This window comes from Arachis duranensis, chromosome 5 (genome assembly GCF_000817695.3).
Source record: "Arachis duranensis cultivar V14167 chromosome 5, aradu.V14167.gnm2.J7QH, whole genome shotgun sequence".
Classification (NCBI taxonomy): Eukaryota; Viridiplantae; Streptophyta; class Magnoliopsida; order Fabales; family Fabaceae; genus Arachis; species Arachis duranensis.
This window is the reverse complement of record NC_029776.3, coordinates 19,480,295-19,491,059: the sequence shown is the minus strand read 5'-3', so window position 1 is coordinate 19,491,059 and position 10,765 is coordinate 19,480,295. Positions and strand designations below refer to the sequence as shown.

General features: G+C 32.1%; 1 pseudogene; it reads left to right on the top strand.

The window, feature by feature from the left end:
- Positions 1-10,030: 10,030 nt before the first annotated feature.
- LOC107488587 (polyadenylation and cleavage factor homolog 4-like) overlaps positions 10,031-10,765 on the top strand; it is a 16,041-nt pseudogene continuing 15,306 nt past the window's right edge.

Below are 10,765 nucleotides of genomic sequence, written 5' to 3'. Positions count from 1 at the left end.
ACCAGGCTATCTTTAGGTTGTGAGTCCAACCATGTTCTAGCTCTGTCTCTTACAGCAAAAGGGAAAAGCATGAGCCTGTAGACTTCAGGATCTATTTCATTCGTCTTAACAGTCTCACAAGTCTACAAGAACTCAGTTAAAAACTGGTAAGGATCTTCAGATAGAAGTCCATGAAACTTGCAGTTCTGTTGCATTAGAGCAACTAATTGAGGTTTCCGCTCAAAATTGTTTGTTCCAATGGCAGGAATTGAGATACTTCTTCCATCAAACTTGGACGTGGGTTTAGTAAAATCACCAAGCATCCTCCTTGCGTTATTGTTGTTGGGTTCGGCTGCCATCTCCTTCTCTTGTTCGAAAATTTCAGAAAGGTTGCCTCTGGATTGTTGTAATTTAGCTTCTCTTAGTTTCCTCTTCAGAGTCCTTTCAGGTTCAGGATCAGCTTCAACAAGAGTATTTTTTCCTTGTTCCTGCTCATATGAAAGAGAAGAGAACAAGAAAAGAAGAGGAATCCTCTATGTCACAGTAAAGAGGATCCTTATTATTAGTAGAAGAAGAAAAGAATAAAGAAAGGAAAATCCAAACACAAGGGTAAGGATAGAGGCAGTGATTGGAGATGAAGAGAGGTGAAGATAAGTGTTAGTAAATGAATAAATAAATAGAAGAAGATGAGAGAGAGAATTCGAAAATTAATTTTGAAAAGGAGTTAATGATTTTCAAAAATTAAAGATGAGATATAATTAAAATTAAAATTTAAAATAATTAGTTAATTAAAAATATTTTTTTTTTGAAAAAGAGGGAGGTATTTTCGAAAATTAGAGAGAGAAAAATTGTTAGGTGGTTTTGAAAAAGATAAGAAACAAACAAAAAGTCAAATAGTTAGTTGAAAAAGATTTGAAAATCAAATTTGAAAAGATAAGAAGATAAGAAGTTAGAAGAGATAATTTAAATCAAATTTTTGAAAAAGATAAAATTTTGAAAAAGATATGATATAAAAAATAGGATAAGATAGATTTAATTTTTTTAAAGTTAAAATTAATTACTTAACTAACAAGAAACTAAAAGATAAGATTCTAGAATTTAAAGATTGAACCTTTCTTAACAAGAAATTAACAACTTCAAATTTTTGAACCAATCACATTAATTGTTAGCATAATTTTCGAAAATAAAGATAAAATTAAGAAAAAGATTTTTGAAAAATATTTTTAAAAAGAAAATTTCGAAAAATTAATAAAAAATAAAAAAGATTTGATTTTTGAAAAAGTTTTGAGAAGATAAGATTTTTAAAATTGAAAATTTGACTTGACTTGTAAGAAACAACTAATTTTAAAAAATTTTGACTAAGTCAACTCAAATTTTCAAAAATTAAGAGAAAATTAAGGAAAAGATATTTTTTTTAAATTTTTAATTATGAGAGAGAAAAACATAAAAAATGACTCACAACATGAAAATTATGAATCAAAACACATTATGCATGCAAGAACACTATGAATGTCAAGATGAACATCAAGAACACTTTGAAGATCATGATGAACATCAAAAATATATTTTTGAAAAATTTTTTATGCAAAGAAAACATGCAAGACACCAAACTTAGAATTCTTTAATGCTTGGACTCTAACAAACAAAAAGTACATATGAAAAAAAACAAAAGATACAAAACAAGAAAACATCAAGATCAAACAAGAAGGCTTACCAAGAACAACTTGAAGATCATGAAGAACACCATGAATGCATGAATTTTCAAAAAATGCAAGAAAAAAATTTTAAAGCATGCAATTGACACCAAACTTAAAAATTGACTCAAAACTCAAACAAGAAACACAAAATATTTTTTATTTTTATGATTTTATGATTTTTTGTATTTTTATTATTTTTTTCGAAGACATTCTTTAGAAAAACGAAAATAAAGACAAATTTTTGAAAGATTTTTGAAAACTTTTTTGAAAAAAAAATAAAAAGAAAATTACCTAATCTGAGCAACAAGATGAACCGTCAGTTGTCCATACTCGAACAATCCCTGGCAACGGCGCCAAAAACTTGGTGGACGAAATTGTGATCATCAACAATGGCTCCAAAGACTTGGTGTTCTCAAACATAAATCACACTTTGTCACAACTCCGCACAACTAACCAGCAAGTGTACTGGGTCGTCCAAGTAATACCTTACGTGAGTAAGGGTCGATCCCACAGAGATTGTTGGTATGAAGCAAGAAATTGTCATCTTGTAAATCCAAGTCAGGCGGATTCAACTATATTAAGAGATTATTGGATTTTTGAATAATAATAATAAATAGACAAAAAATAAAGATAGAGTTACTCATGTAATTCAATGGTGGAAATTTCAGATAAGTGTATGGAGGTGTTGTGTTCCTTCCGAATCTCTGCTTTTCTACTGCTTTTATCCGATCTTTGTCACTCCTTTCTGTGGCAAGCTATATGTAGGGCATCACCGTTGTTAATGGCTACATCCCATCCTCTCAGTGAAAATGGTCCAAATGCTCTGTCACAGCACGGCTAATCATCTGTCGGTTCTCGATCATGTTGGAATAGAATCCATTGATTCTTTTGCGTTTGTCATCACGCCCAGCAATCGCGAGTTTAAAGCTCGTCACAGTCATTCAATTCCGGAATCCTACTCGGAATACCACATATAAGGTTAGACTTTCCAGATTCCCATGAATGCCGCCATCAATTCTAGCTTATACCACGAAGATTCTGATTAAGGAATCCAAGAGATATGCGCCCGGTCTAAGGTAGAACGGAAGTGGTTGTCAGTCACGCGTTCATAGGTGAGAATGATGATGAGTGTCACTGATCATCGCATTCATCATGTTGAAGTGCAACAAATATCTTAGAATAAGAATAAGTCGAATTGAATAGAAAATAGTAGTACTTGCATTAAAACTTGAGGTACAGCAGAGCTCCACACCCTTAATCTATGGTGTGTAGAAACTCCACCGTTGAAGATACATAAGTGATAGAGGTCCAGGCATAGCCGAATGGCCAGCCTCCATGAAAGACCGAATGGTCAAAAGAACTAGATAGTCCAATACATCTAATAAACTCGTAAAAGGTTCTATTTATACTAAACTAGCTACTAGGGTTTACAAAAGTAAGTAATTGATGTATAAATTCACTTTCGGGGCCCACTTGGTGTGTGCTTGGGCTGAGCTTGATCTATCCACGAGCTGAGACTTCTCTTGGAGTTGAACGCCAAGTTGTAACGTGTTTTGGGCGTTCAACTCTGGTTCGTGACGTGTTTCTGGCATTTGACTCCAGAATGCAGCATGGAACTGGCGTTGAGCGCCGGTTTACGTTGTCTAATTACGAATAAAGTATAAACTATTATATATTGCTGGAAAGCTCTGGATGTCTACTTTCCAACGCCGTTGAGAGCGCACGATTTGGAGTTCCGTAGCTCCAGAAAATCCATTTTGAGTGCAGGGAGATCAGATTCCAACAGCATCAGCAGTCCTTTGTTAGCCTCCTATCAGAGTTTTGCTCAGGTCCCTCAATTTCAGCCAAAAAATACCTGAAATCATAGAAAAATAGACAAACTCATAGTAAAGTCCAGAAATGTGAATTTAGCATAAAAACTAATGAAAACATCCCTAAAAGTAACTAGATCATACTAAAAACTACCTAAAAACAATGACAAAATGCGTATAAATTATCCGCTCATCACCGTCCTTTCTTAGTTTCGGTAAGTAATTATGTTTCGAAAAGCCTCGCGTTAGTATTCGGTCGTGTTGGTCAATGAATATGAGTTTTGATATCGTGAGATCGAGTCCTGATTATTATATATTGCGATTAGTGTTGCTATGGTTTTTGCAAAAGTGGCTGGGAGCTGAAGTTTTGGTTCCCGTCAGTTTCGGTTTGAGGCGGAAAGGACTTGATGAGGCATTTGGGCTATGGTTTTGTGTTTTGAGGTAGGGGCGCTTTCCAAAAACTATGTTTTGTGTATTGGAATTATTACATATGGATACTGATGTGAGATATTGTGTATTTGGTGATTGTATCTGCCTTATGTATTATTTGATTGGCTCGAATGATTATGGATGTTGGTTTGGCTGAGTTGTTGTGTGGCTTTGTGAAATGTAATGTTTTGAAGTTGATTCTTTAAAGATTTGAAATCTGAGTTTAAACCGTTGAGGATTGGTTTGAATTGAGTCAATTATTTCAATGATGTGAAAAGTCGAATGCACATTTTGAATTCAGCTTGGTTTATTTTAATTGACTTGGTTTTGGACAAATGATTTGTTATTGAACCATTTCTTTAAAGCTTTGGAAATGAGTTAAATCGGTTGATATTGATTTGATTTTGAAATGGTTTCCTTGAGATACGCCACTGAGGCAACTGTTGGATTTAGCGTGATTTTGAATTGATTTTTGGGCTCTGGACTATTGAAAAGGATTGAGGAACGGTTTAGTTGGGACCCGAACCGGGTGGCAAAGTCCAAGTTTTAGGGGAGATGCTGCCGAAATTTCTATAAAATTCGAGGCTTTATTTGAAATGTTATTTGGGAAACTTTGAGTTTAATGCCTTTCCTATTTACCTAGAGGATTGTGAATTTATGGCTTCTTTTATTATCTTTACTTAGATCAATTATGAAAAGCGATGAAGCTATGCTTTAAAAGAATTACTAAAAAGAGAATCATGATTTCTCCTTATTTTCCAAGAAGAATAGTATGTCTTTGGGTACAAGTTATTCGAAAGAGAATTTTGCCTTGAGGCTGTTTTAAAAGGTAAAACGGGTTTATGTTTTTCTCTATTAAACATAAAGAGTGTTTATTGGAAGAGTTTTCATGATTTTAAAAGGAATTGGATTTCAAATGATGAACTTCATTATTTTGACGTTTTGAATAAGATTCAGAGTACCCTTTGAACTCTAGTTTAACACAACAAAAATGATTCTCTTAGCAGTTTGAAATGCTTCAGATTTAATTATGGAATTGAAGCCAGTTTTGTTTAAGTAAAGAAAATGGCTTTGAAAAGAGTAATTGATTACATGCCTTGGATTGGCTTAGATCCTATTTTACTACTCAAATCAGGAAGCCAAGGTTTTTAATGAATTTAAAATGAATTTGGCGAAATGAGTTATGTTATTCTCCCCTAAAGACTTGGGACTCTGTCGAGAAACTTTGTTATAAAATCCCATTGTTAGATGGATGATTTTGAATATTTCAAAATGAATCTTTAACTTTCCATGGTTATGAAAGTTTTGAAAAGAGGATGCCGAGAGTGACATTGTTTTAAAAGGGACATTTACTTTGAGTAAATTTGGCTTATGAGCCTGAGATGATTTGAGAAGTGAGATCTTTAAAGCCAAGACTGAAAAGAGTTGAAATTTGATTTCAAAGTGAAATGAATTGAGAAAAAGTGATTTGTGGCTTAAGTGCCGATTTTATGAACTTTGATGATGTTGAATGGTGGAAGTGCTATTTGTTATGAGCCGGAATGGCTGTGTATGGTATTGAATTATGGCTGATTGCCGAATGAGTTATAAGCCGTATGGCTAGCTATGAATTATGAATTTAAGCCGAAGGGCTGTATTTATTGATAAGTTGGTTGGTTCTGGATTGAACTGTGAGCCGGATGGCTGAGATGGATGGTGATCCATGGTTGAATATAAATGCATGTATGCAATTGAATGAATTGTGAATTTAAGCCGAATGGCTGAGATGAATGTCGTAAGCGAGTATGCTTGTGTTTTCTCTCTGGTTGTAAGGGTGACAGGGCACCGACACCCTCTAATGGCGACAGGGCGCAGATACCCTCTAATGGCGACAGGGTGCAGATACCCTCTAATGATATTAATGCGCAACAGAGAGACTGTGCCTGGGTTAGCTACTGGACACGTCGAGTTGGCTTGGTAACCGACAGATGATATCATCAGCCACTAGGGACAGACATGCATCATATGCATCTATGTGACATTGTTTGGGTGTGCATACTGTACGTGGTTTGCCTATGTGATTAACTGTTAATTGTTCTACTTGCAATAATTGTTTGTTTGTGCTTGCATCTTCCTATTTGTGATTGCTACTGAGACTCTGTTGGACTGTGGTGATTTATTGATGATTGGATTGTTTGGGCCTAGGGCCGTGGATGAAATGAGATGAACCGATGGTTGATTTCAGTTTTGTGTTTCTGGTTTGGAATAAAATATGAAAGGCTATTTTGGTTCGGCATAGATAAATCGTTTTGAAAGACTTTTGAGTTTTTGAGAATTGAATGGTTCCTCTTTCGGAAAAAGATTTCAGGTTTTTCTTTTATTGTAAACTGTTGTTTTTGAAAAGAGGCATAAGTTGGTTATTAATCACTGGTACGGTTTATCTTCATGTATCCTATTACAGTAATTCCCAAAAACCCTCTACTGAGAACCCTTTCGAGGATGATGTTCTCATCCCCCTTACATTTTTTTCCTTTCAGGATATGGGTGCAGAAGTCACGAAGAGTTTATTTAGTTGTTGTTGAGATGCTTTGTATTGCTTTAGATTATTATTTATTGTACCCTCGCCTTTATCTTGAGATGTTCTGTAAGAGGGTTAGGAATTGTATTGGGTAATGTTTGTAGTATTATTTATATATATGTATGTATATATATATGGATGTACTCTTGATGAGCTTTTGTAAGTTGTATGGTATCTAAGGATGTATGTTATCGAACAAAAGTAATTTTTGGAGCAGTATTGCGGTTTAAAGTTTTAAACAGGCTCATATTTTAGTATTAAATAGTATAAGTGTCGTCGTAATGTCCGAGCTATCAGAGTTGCGCAGCCAGAAGCGTGAGCTTTGGTAGTTAGGGTGTTACAGAATCAGTGACCATGACTTCTCTGAGTATTCTTTCTTTTTCTTGCTTCTTTTGCTATTTTTTTCTTATTTCTTCCTTGGGCTTTTAACCCTCTATTTTGTGAAACAAAGGAAAGGAAGAAAGAAAAGTGGACTGTGAGTAATGAAAATACACACCTAATTCCTTTGACCAAACAAGACAATTTATGCTAAATTTTGAAAGGGTTATGCTAGGTAACTAATGGCTTTTTGGAACAACTACCAATAAAATAAAAATATACTATATCTCTAAATTATCCACTTAAATTTTAATATTAAAATAATCATCTACACATCCAGTAAAATGAACATCCGATATATCTATTATTCACATTGTTTAGTATTTTTATTATCTACCTATATTTTTCTATTTTAAAATTCAATAAACCTATCCGATGTAGTTGGTAGAATAGGTTATAACTTGTTGATATGAACAAAAATATATAATATGAAATTTTTAATTTTTTAAAAAATGCTATATCAGCTTGAGCTCTTCTAAGTTTACTAATTTAAAAGATATTGAAGTGAATTGTAATTTTAAATTAAAATTAGAAAAAAGTAAATTTTTATTTTTCATTTTATGGATTTTTTAAATATTTTTTCAGTGACATAAATATCGAACAAAAATATTTTTTACATTTACTTAATAATAAGTAAGATCTATTTTTTATATAAAAAATGTTAGATATATTCTTATATATGATTTCTTTTATTTTATTATATGTGTAATACAATTGAATTTACATATGCTTCAAGAAAAAAAAATCGATAATTTAATTTTCGAATTGAGTTGGAATAGAACTGTATACTTTTTTCGGGGGAAGAGTCTTTTAATTTAATAATTTTTTTATTATATTAATTTTATAAAAAAATGAGATGAGACATTGATATTTGATAAAAATAAAATAATATATTTAGTATTGTATTTTTTTTAAGATTTTTTTTGTTATGAGATTTATTTTAATTTTGTTAAAAAAAATTTAATAACTTTGAGGCAAAATTCTAAATCCATCAGAAAGATACCGTATTTTTTTAAAAAAATATGTGCATATGAAATATAAAGGATAATTTATCTTAACAAAAATTGAAATTCAAATAAAATTACACATTTTTTTTATTAGAGTTTGATTACACGTCTATCCTATTTGAATTTTTGTAAATTGAATAAGCTAAGTTCAATCTGCACACAAATCGAATCATACAAATTTTATTTATACTCAAAAGTTTAAATCTATGTTAATCGAATTAAGTCAATTCAATTTAGTAGTGTAGAAGAAATAATACTTCGTTTTTGAAAATCTATGATTTTGGTCATAGAAGATCGAAATAGTCCAATTCAATTTATAATAGTAAATTGAATTACCCCAATTTAATTTACTAAGATTAATTTACATTATTAGCATCATAATTCGATTACATTGCCTATTTATGATTCAGACTTAGGAACATATTATTGAAATAGTTAATAAATTTTAATTTTTTTATATGAAAATATTTTAAATACTATTTACAATTTTAAACATATCAATAATATGATTAAAATAGTTATTATTTAAACTGACTTGAATTATCTTGATTATGTTTTTTAGAAGTTTTAAATTTGGATAAGAATCTTGTTTTTTAATTACGTGGTATAGCGTGCGTGCGTGCATGCATGTGTGCGCGTGTGTGTCAAAAATAAAAGTTATATGTGTGAGAGTATTTAACCAAAAAAAAGATTAATATTATAACAAAAATAGAAGTTAATTTTTTACAAGAAGAAAAACAGAAAAATAAATTTATTTTTTTATGTCATAAATATTATAACAAAAATAAACTTTTTAATTGAGTGAGAGGTATAAAACTACTTTTTATTTTATTTTTTTATATTGTTTAAAGAATTTAGTTATACACATATTAATATATGATATAATCTTTTATATTTTTATTTAAAAGTGCTATATTTTGTATAAATTAATTATTTTAAATAAAATATAATTGACAAAATATATAATTTGTATGAAATAGTAGTTCAAGTAATCAATAGAAAAAATATTATCTTAACATATACAAAATATGATAATTTTTTTCAAAAGTTTTAAATCATCATAAAACAAAACAAAAAAGTTTCAATTTGAGAACACCATATTCTTCACAATTTTTTCTGCTTTGATTATAGTCAGATGTCTGATCCCATTTTCCTTCAACCATCTCTTCCCCTGACAAGGCATTCTTGCACTTTATTTTCATTCAATTTCAACAACTTAAGACCTTCATTTGATTTTAGAAAAAAAATTTCTGGTTTCAAACATCACACCCCAAATACTCCAAATAAAATTGAATTGAATGTTAAATTGAATTGTGATGCTAGTTGGTTTGCTCTATTGGCTATGCTGGTTTTGGTTGTATCATTCGCAATCTTGATGGATGTTGGTTGAAAGATTACACTGGAAAAGTCGAAGTGTGCAGTGTTCTTTTTGCTGAATTGTATGTAATTTGGAGAGATTTACTTCTTGCTTGAGAGAGTGGATTTCGTGAGGTTATTTGTGAAACAGACTGTTTAGAAGCTCTTTTCTTGGTAAACCAAAGAATGCTTGGTAAGGATATTCCGGAATGGAATTTGGCAAAGTATATACAGGAGGTTATGAATTGGAATTGGAGAGTCTCTATTCTTTTAATTCAGAGGACTGCAAATAGTGTTGCAGATTGTATGGCTAAAGCAGCTGCCTCTGGCACGGACATTCACTCGAATTAGAGCCAACCATGGAGTGAACTTCAACATCTAATAGATTTAGATATGACCCTAGCCAATTAATTTGGTTTTATCTCTTTTTTTTTCTTTCTTTTCTATTTAGTCACCAAAAAATACTCCAAATAAAAAACCTATATCACCACTCACTTTTAATACCTAACTTCCCCCACGATATCACCCCATCTAATTTTTTTTAAATAAAATAAAAAAAATTAACTGTAAAATAAATTAATCCATTTTCATTTTTTAGGATTCAAATTTTTTTAAGGTACGGTGACTTGACGCGCACAGCAACAACATAGGATATTAGGTGGCAGAGACTTAAAATTCTATAAATAGTTATTTAGATATCACAATTTCGTTTACATCTTATCCAATCTATTCTCTCAATTCGATATAACTCCTGTTCTCCTTCGTCAAAGTTAAAAATTCTCAAATTCTATTGCGCACGAATCAGCTACAATACAAATGGCGAATGGTATCACGCACGAGCCTTCTCCTTCCATGCTCGTCCGCTGGTTTAACGCCTTACTTCCCCAGTGCCAAGGCTACCTCAAAGCCGAAGAAATTGTTTGGACGTATGGGCTATTGTTGTCAGAACTCACCTCCAATGTGAACTCCATCATTATCGATTTCACTATCATTGCCGGCCAACAGAGGAAACACGCCAAGGGCATCACGGATGCCATTTGCAACTGGATTTTTGAGGTCTGTCTCCATTGCTGCGGAAAGTTATCACCTTTTCGCACCATTTGTAACGAAAAAAGCCTACTTTTATTGGGTGGAAAGTTGTTGATGAGCGGATAATTTGTACGCTTTTTGGCATTGTTTTTAGTATGTTTTTAGTATAATCTAGTTAGTTTTTAGTATATTTTTATTAGTTTTTAGCTAAAATTCACTTTTCTGGACTTTACTATGAGTTTGTGTGTTTTTCTGTGATTTCAGGTATTTTCTGGCTGAAATTGAGGGTCCTGAGCAAAAATCTGATTCCGAGACCAAAAAGGACTGCAGATGCTGTTGGATTCTGACCTCCCTGCACTCGAAGTGGATTTTCTGGAGCTACAGAAGCCCAATTGGCGCGCTCTTAACGGCATTGGAAAGTAGACTTCCTGGGCTTTCCAGCAATATATGATAGTCCATACTTTGCCCAAGATTTGATGGCCCAAACCGGCGCTCAAAGTCACCCTCAGAAATTCCAGCGTT